The 6,644-nt window shown below is 41.2% G+C and overlaps 1 long non-coding RNA gene across 2 annotated transcripts; it reads right to left on the minus strand.

The window, feature by feature from the left end:
* Positions 1-1,277: 1,277 nt before the first annotated feature.
* Positions 1,278-2,305, minus strand: LOC122249552 (uncharacterized). 2 transcript variants are annotated; one of them, XR_015190949.1, is made up of 3 exons: positions 2,158-2,305; positions 1,474-1,670; positions 1,278-1,333 (listed from the first exon to the last, which is right to left on the minus strand). It is a non-coding gene; the product is annotated as an uncharacterized LOC122249552 (long non-coding RNA). The 2 variants fall into 2 exon arrangements; XR_015190950.1 differs by lacking the exon at positions 2,158-2,305 and adding an exon at positions 1,972-2,063.
* Between the last annotated feature and the right edge of the window lie 4,339 nt (positions 2,306-6,644).

Here is a 6,644-nt window from a genome sequence, read left to right on the forward strand (position 1 = left end):
ATTCAGACAGCAGGACTTTTCTATACCTCCTGCAATTCCAAGCCCTCTAGGACCTCCTTTACTTCCTAGAAAACCCTCTCTGCCAACAGCTCCACCACTGACCCCAGTTCCACCATCTGCCTGTGGTGAACCACCATCTCCTTCAACCATTTCATCACCTTCAACAACTCATAGGAAGGGCAAAAAGAGGAACCAAACCTCAGAGAGGGAAGAATGCTACAAGGCTATTAGCCTGAACAACAAAAAGCTCCATGATGCCCAACTCTTACAGGCGAATGAAATTAGAAAGGAATTCTCCAAGTCTTGTGAAGCAGTTCGTGCATCTGCAGAAAGAGTTTAAAGTGACTTTAAAGGGTTGCAGATGAAATAATTTCATTTTTAGGTGATGCAAAGCAATATTTGCAACTTCACGGCACAAAATCTGGAAAAAACATAAATGCTGCAAAAGCATGAAATAAAACAACAAAATCTACATAGCTCTTTTATTTCATTCTTATGATAAAAGTAATCAAAAACATACATGCAAAGGCCTCTTTTTGCATATATAATTTAAATGTTTTTACTAGAAAATTCATATCCCACTAATAACTAATGCAACAGACTAAATAACATGACTTCAGACATCAAAAAGGAAAATGTAAAAATCTAGACATTTCCCATAAGTAGATAACTAAATATAAGTAAAGAGACAAGTCGTATTTCACACAAAAAAAAGAGAGAAAAAATCTGCACATAGTTATTTGCGACTTAAAAAAAAAAAAAAAAAAAAAAAAAAAAAAAAAAAAAAAAAAAAAAAATATATATATATATATATATATATATATATATATATATATATATATATATATATATATATATATATATATATATCTTGACATCTCCTATGGCTCCATTGATAAGGAAATATTTCAAAACAGAAAATATGTCTCATCTTACTAATAAAGAATCAGAAAAAAACACTGATTGACAAGGTTTCTGACAAGGTCTTATTTCACTTATAAACAATGATAAGGTAAATGTTTGATATGACGGTTCCTGATAGCAAAAATAATTACTGCAATTTACTATAAGCAATTCTTTTTAATATACAGGTAATATAAAGTAAGTAGAAATATGCTTAAAGTGGAAATTAATGATTCATCCAGAAATTCTCTGACTGCTAACCCATCCTAAAACCATTGTTCACAAACATTTTCTGACATCAAACCCTAAACGATTATCATTATTTTCGCAGTGTACTGCATCATGCTCTCAGTTCATATGTGTCTTCTTCTTTGGCAATATCAATATTCTCAGTTGTGGCTAGATTATGCAACATAACACAAGCTGCAACCTATTAAAAATAAAAGAAAATATGTATCAGCACCATAGTTTAAATTCCACACACCCATACATTAGTATATACATTTTATATCATATTTATACTAATAATATTTTGTATAACCAGCATTATTTTGAAAGAAGAATAATTACCTCTGCCATCTCTTGCTGTGGGTAATTTTCTGCTGATTTTCTGAAGCAGGTTTCTGGTGCACTGCTTTGGCAGTTGATAACGTTTCAAGAACTCCTCCTCTGACTGCATGACAACTGGATCCTTCTATCTCTCACCACTAAACGTGACAGACAGACCTCCTCCACTTCCTCAACTTGGTCCACATTACCATTATTACCTATAATAAAGAGGATTCACACAATAGTACACAATTCCCAAATATACATAAAGCATGGAGGCCACAAAATTGCTTCATAAGGTCATATTCTGAACAATTAATTGATAGCATTAACTTCAGATATATAAATCATTGCACATAGTTTTCATTACGTCAAATAATAATTAAAAAAACTGACTCAAATCCTATATCAATTTATTACTTGGCAAAAATGTAAATTATGATTTTCTATTAAATGTGACATCAAGTATAGGAGTTTAATGATTCTGCACAAACTAAGTACATTAAAGGATGACAATACCATGATGAAATACAGTTTAATGACTGATTTCCGTTTTTCTAATAACTATTTTTAAGTGGGAGTGATAACAGCTGATGAAGCAAGAAAACCGCGATACTGGACACGGTACAGGCTGACAGTACCTTCACCTCACTGGCCTAAATATGTCTATTAATGCACGTCAACCACTTCTTATGTGCTTCTTACCTTCTTAAAAATGTTATTGGTGTCGTTTGTTCAGCATTGAAGTTGACTTTTGACGCACGAAGTCGTAGATAAGAGCTCAGGAGACAGGTTTCGTTTTTGATTATTCGTGGAACGCTGTTGATGTTCCAAAATTCAATGGTGTCAACAAAAGTCTCCGACAAAATATCTGATGATTAAGAGACACTTTGCAAAGCCTACTATGGTATGAATTAAAATACAGTCGGTTCATATAAATGTTTTAGTTTTATTAGAGAAGAAGCTTTTTGTTTTTTGTTGTAATAATTTCGATTCGGGACGGCTCTGGGGAGGGTTAGCCGATCGCAATGTTTTTCGTTAGGGTGGCTATAATATCTTCGGGCGAGCCCAAACAAATTCCGTTTAACTAATCCGATTTTTCATATTCGGGTTGGTAAGGTATTCGTTCGGGCCGGTACGAAGTTTAAAAAAACGGCCCTTTGACTAGACTTGCTTCCCCCCCTCTCCCCATCACCACCAGCCCTTTCCACCTTTCCCCATTTCTAGCTATTTTTCCTCTCTTATTTTCTTATTCGCTTCTTTTTTATTCTTCCTTCTTTTCCTCTTCCTCTTTCTCGAATTCCGCTCCTCACCTTGCCTCCTCCTTTACTTTCTCTACCCTCATTTTTTTTTTTTTTAATTCTTCTTCCTTATCCTTTTCCTCTTCATCTTCACCTTCACCTTCGCCTTCACCTTCTTCATCATCTTCATCTTCATCTTCTTTCTCCTCAATTCTTGCTTTCCTTTCCCCGTTTGAACACATTGTTGGGTGGATGGTTGAACGTTAGTTTGTTGCACATGGGTGGATGGATGGATGAACCTAAGCCATAGCAGATGGATGGATGAATGGATGAAGGTACAACTGACTATGTGAATGTGTGGATGAATGGATGAAGGTACGACTGACCACGTATATGGGTGGATGGATGAATGAATGAACGTATGACTGACTATGTGGATGTGTGGATGGATGGATGGATGAAGGTACGACTGACCACGTGTATGGATGGATGGATGGATGAACGTAAGAATTTCTTTAACGCTCTTCCATCCTATGTCCCATCTTTCTCTTTCCCCTCCTCCACCTCCTCCTCTAATTCTTCCTCCTTCGCTTCCACCTCCTTATCATCATCCTCCTCTTCCTCCTCCTCCCCCTTCCTCCACCGCCACCTCCTCCTCCTCTTTCTTCTTCTCTTCGTCTTCTTTCTCATCCTCCAATTCTTCCTATTCGTCTTCTTTCTTATCGTCTAATTCTTCCCATTCGTTCTCCTCTTTTTCCCCATCCTCCTTCTTGTATAAAGGAGAAACGAACAAAATCTGAAAAAAGTTAATAACAAACGAACTAAATGATAACAAATATGCAATAACAAAGAAAATGGAAGTCAAAGCACAAGAAACAATTGCCAAAAATTCGAAATTCATTGTAAAAGAGAGATCAAAAAATAGTTTTTTAGAAAATAAGAACGATTTTGACCAACTTTGTAAATCTACTTTTATTTCAGCATTTCCCCTTTTACCTCCCCCCCCTCCTTTCACTCTACCCCCCCCCCCTTACCACCTTTACTTAGCTCCCCTCTCTCCCCCCCCTACTCCCCCTATAAAAAGAGAATAGAATCTTAAAGAAATTTAAAGATCTTCCTGTCTGTTTGTTGACAAGACAGACACGTTCGAGAGGGTCTAAATAAGTCTAAATGCGCGCTCCTGTTGCATTTATTAGACCTTTTTGGAATTTTTTCGTCGAGGTGTAACAGAGGGAGAGGGGAGGGGGGAGGGGAGAGAGAGGGAGGGAGGGGGAATAGAGGGAGGGAAGGAGGGGAAATGCGGGGAGGAAAGGAGGGAGGGAAGGAGGGGGCATGGAGGGAGGGAAGGAGGGGGCATGGAGGGAGGGAAGGAGGGGGCATGGAGGGAGGGAAGGAGGGGCATGGAGGGAGGGAAGGAGGGGGAATGGAGGGAGGGAGGGAGGAAAGGATGGGGAATGGAGGGAGGGAAGGAGGGGGAAGGAATTAGGGGAATGAAGGGAGCAAGGGAAGGGAAGGTGGGAGGGAGAGACAGACAATGAGAGAGACAGAGGGCAAAAGATAGAGAGGTAGAAAGAGAGAATTTGGAATATTTATTATTATTTTTATTAACTCTTCCTTAAATGTTTACGTCTATTTTCTGTGTATTTATTTCTTCCACTTTCATTTAGTTTTTCTTTCGGTTGCATATTATCAATTTGATTAATTTTTCATTTATTCGTGATTTCTCATTCAGTTTTATAGTCTTATCACTTCATTCCTGGTCAATCCCCCCCTTAGTCTCTCTCTCTCTCTACCCCATCTCCATCTCCCTCTCCCTCTCCTTTTCTACATTTCTCCCTCCCTCCCTCTCCTTTTTTCCCTCCCTCCCTCCTTCTCCCTCTCTCTCTCTCAACCCCCCCTCTCTCAACCCCCTCTCCTTCTCCCAACTTACCCCTAACTCCCTTTCCCCCCCCATTTCCCTCCTCCCTCCCTCCCTCCCTCTCTCTCACTCCCCCTCCCCCACCTTTCCCTCCCTCCCAAACCCCCATTTCCTCCGTCCCTCCCTCCTTCCCTCTCCCTCCCCCCCCTCCCTCCCTCCTTCCCTCTCCCTCCCCCTCCCCCCTCTCACTCCCCCTCCCCCCCCCTCCCCCCACCCCAAAAGACACGACCGGCATCGTCGCACACACGAAGGTTGTTATATTTATAAGAGTGAGATGGAAGAAAAAAAGGGGACACCTCACAGAAGGTTGGGATAATGGATCTTGCCCTGAGCCCTGGATGCGGTTCTGAACCAGTGAACCTGACCAGTGCCCAGCCCTCTTGCGCGGCACTGCTACTCCAACCTCTTCCCCCCCTTCCCCCCCTCCCATCCCCACATCTCTCTCTCCCACACTTCCCTTCTCTTTCTGTATCCATTTTTTTTTTCTTCATCGTCTTCGTCTTTATGTATCTTATTTTCTTTGTCTTTCTGTGTCTGTGTTTGACTGTCTGCTTGTTTCTATCTATCTGTCTGTGTATCCATTCATCCATCCATCCACCTCTCTCTTTCTACATCTCACTCGTTCTCTCATTCTCAATCCCCCCCCCCCCCGCTATTCTTCTTCCATGTCCCACGCCCACCCAAGATCGCTCAAAACCACCCTTTACAACCCCTCCCCCCCTACCTCCAACTCTTCCCCTCACCCACCCCATGACCTCCTCCTTCCCCTCCCCCTTCCCCTCCCCTTCAATCCTTCCCTCTCTCTCCTTCCCTCCTCCCTCCCCTCTCCCTCCCCCTTCCCTCCCGCCCCAACCTCACCCACTCCCCCCCCACGCCCACGCCCACGCCCTCAAGGAAGGACTGTGGGCAACCCCGCTCTTAGCACGAACGCAATTCACTCAGTCACACACGCCACCGAACCATCGACTCCGCTTAACCGCATACTAGGTTGAGTTGTCTTTCCTTTTTAAGAAATTCGCTCGTTCTTGTGTTGTCTTTTGTCTTTCCTTTAAAAAAAATCGTTTCGTTCATTTGTTGTCTTTTTAATTCGAGAAGAATTAGAATGATTCAGATTGAACATTTACTTAGATGGAAAACTTACAAATCTTGTAGTAGTGTAGTAATCGAGGAGTGAGTTGTACCATAGGATCGAAATTCGCCCCCTATTCGGTTAAGCGGACTCGCCGTCTTCTTCACCCCCGGGCTGTATGATCACCTTGATAGAAAAAAAGAGTAAAAAAAAGAAAAAAAAAGGTTGGTTATAAGAGATAGAAACGAGGGCAACTTTGCACATGGGAATTTTCTTAGACAATGTTGGCCTTAGGCTGAAGACGACAGTGTAATATAGAAGACAGTGAAGGATGAGGGTGAGGCTAGGAGCGTGTGTGTGTGTGAGAGAGAGAGAGAGAGAGGGAGGAGAGAGAGAGAGAGAGAGAGAGGAGGGAGAGAGTGGAGGGAGGGAGAAAGGGGGGAGGAGGGAGAGAAGAGAGAGAAAGAAAGAGAGAAAGAGAGGGGGAGAAGGAAAGGGAGAGTGTGACATGGAGAGGAGAGAGAGAGAGAGAGATGAAAAAAAGAAAAACACATTTATATCATTTTGCAAAAGAACTATTGACAGTTTATACTATCGGTATTAACTGTAGGTGCTCACAAGGAGGAGGGGATAGAAAAAGAAAAGGAATTTGGAGAAAAAGGAAAAATAAGGTGGGGGAGGAGAATAATAATGATGCTGTTGATAATAATGATTATTATGATGATAATGCAATTAATAATGATAAGAATAATAATAGTGATAACGATAATGGTGATCATGTGACATGTGATTCAAACCCTAGATTCAAAAACAGCTCGTGTTGAGTCTTCAATTGCTTCTTCCTCCTCCTCCTCTTCTACTTCCTCCGCTTAAATATCAAAATATGAAAAAAAAGAGAAAGGAAGCATAAATTATACTTTAAACAAAGGAAGAAAAGAGAGACGAAAATGAGACGCCAGAAGAG

This window comes from Penaeus japonicus, unplaced genomic scaffold (genome assembly GCF_977035675.1).
Source record: "Penaeus japonicus unplaced genomic scaffold, GWHDUDI00000001_assembly GWHDUDI00000004, whole genome shotgun sequence".
Classification (NCBI taxonomy): domain Eukaryota; kingdom Metazoa; phylum Arthropoda; class Malacostraca; order Decapoda; family Penaeidae; genus Penaeus; species Penaeus japonicus.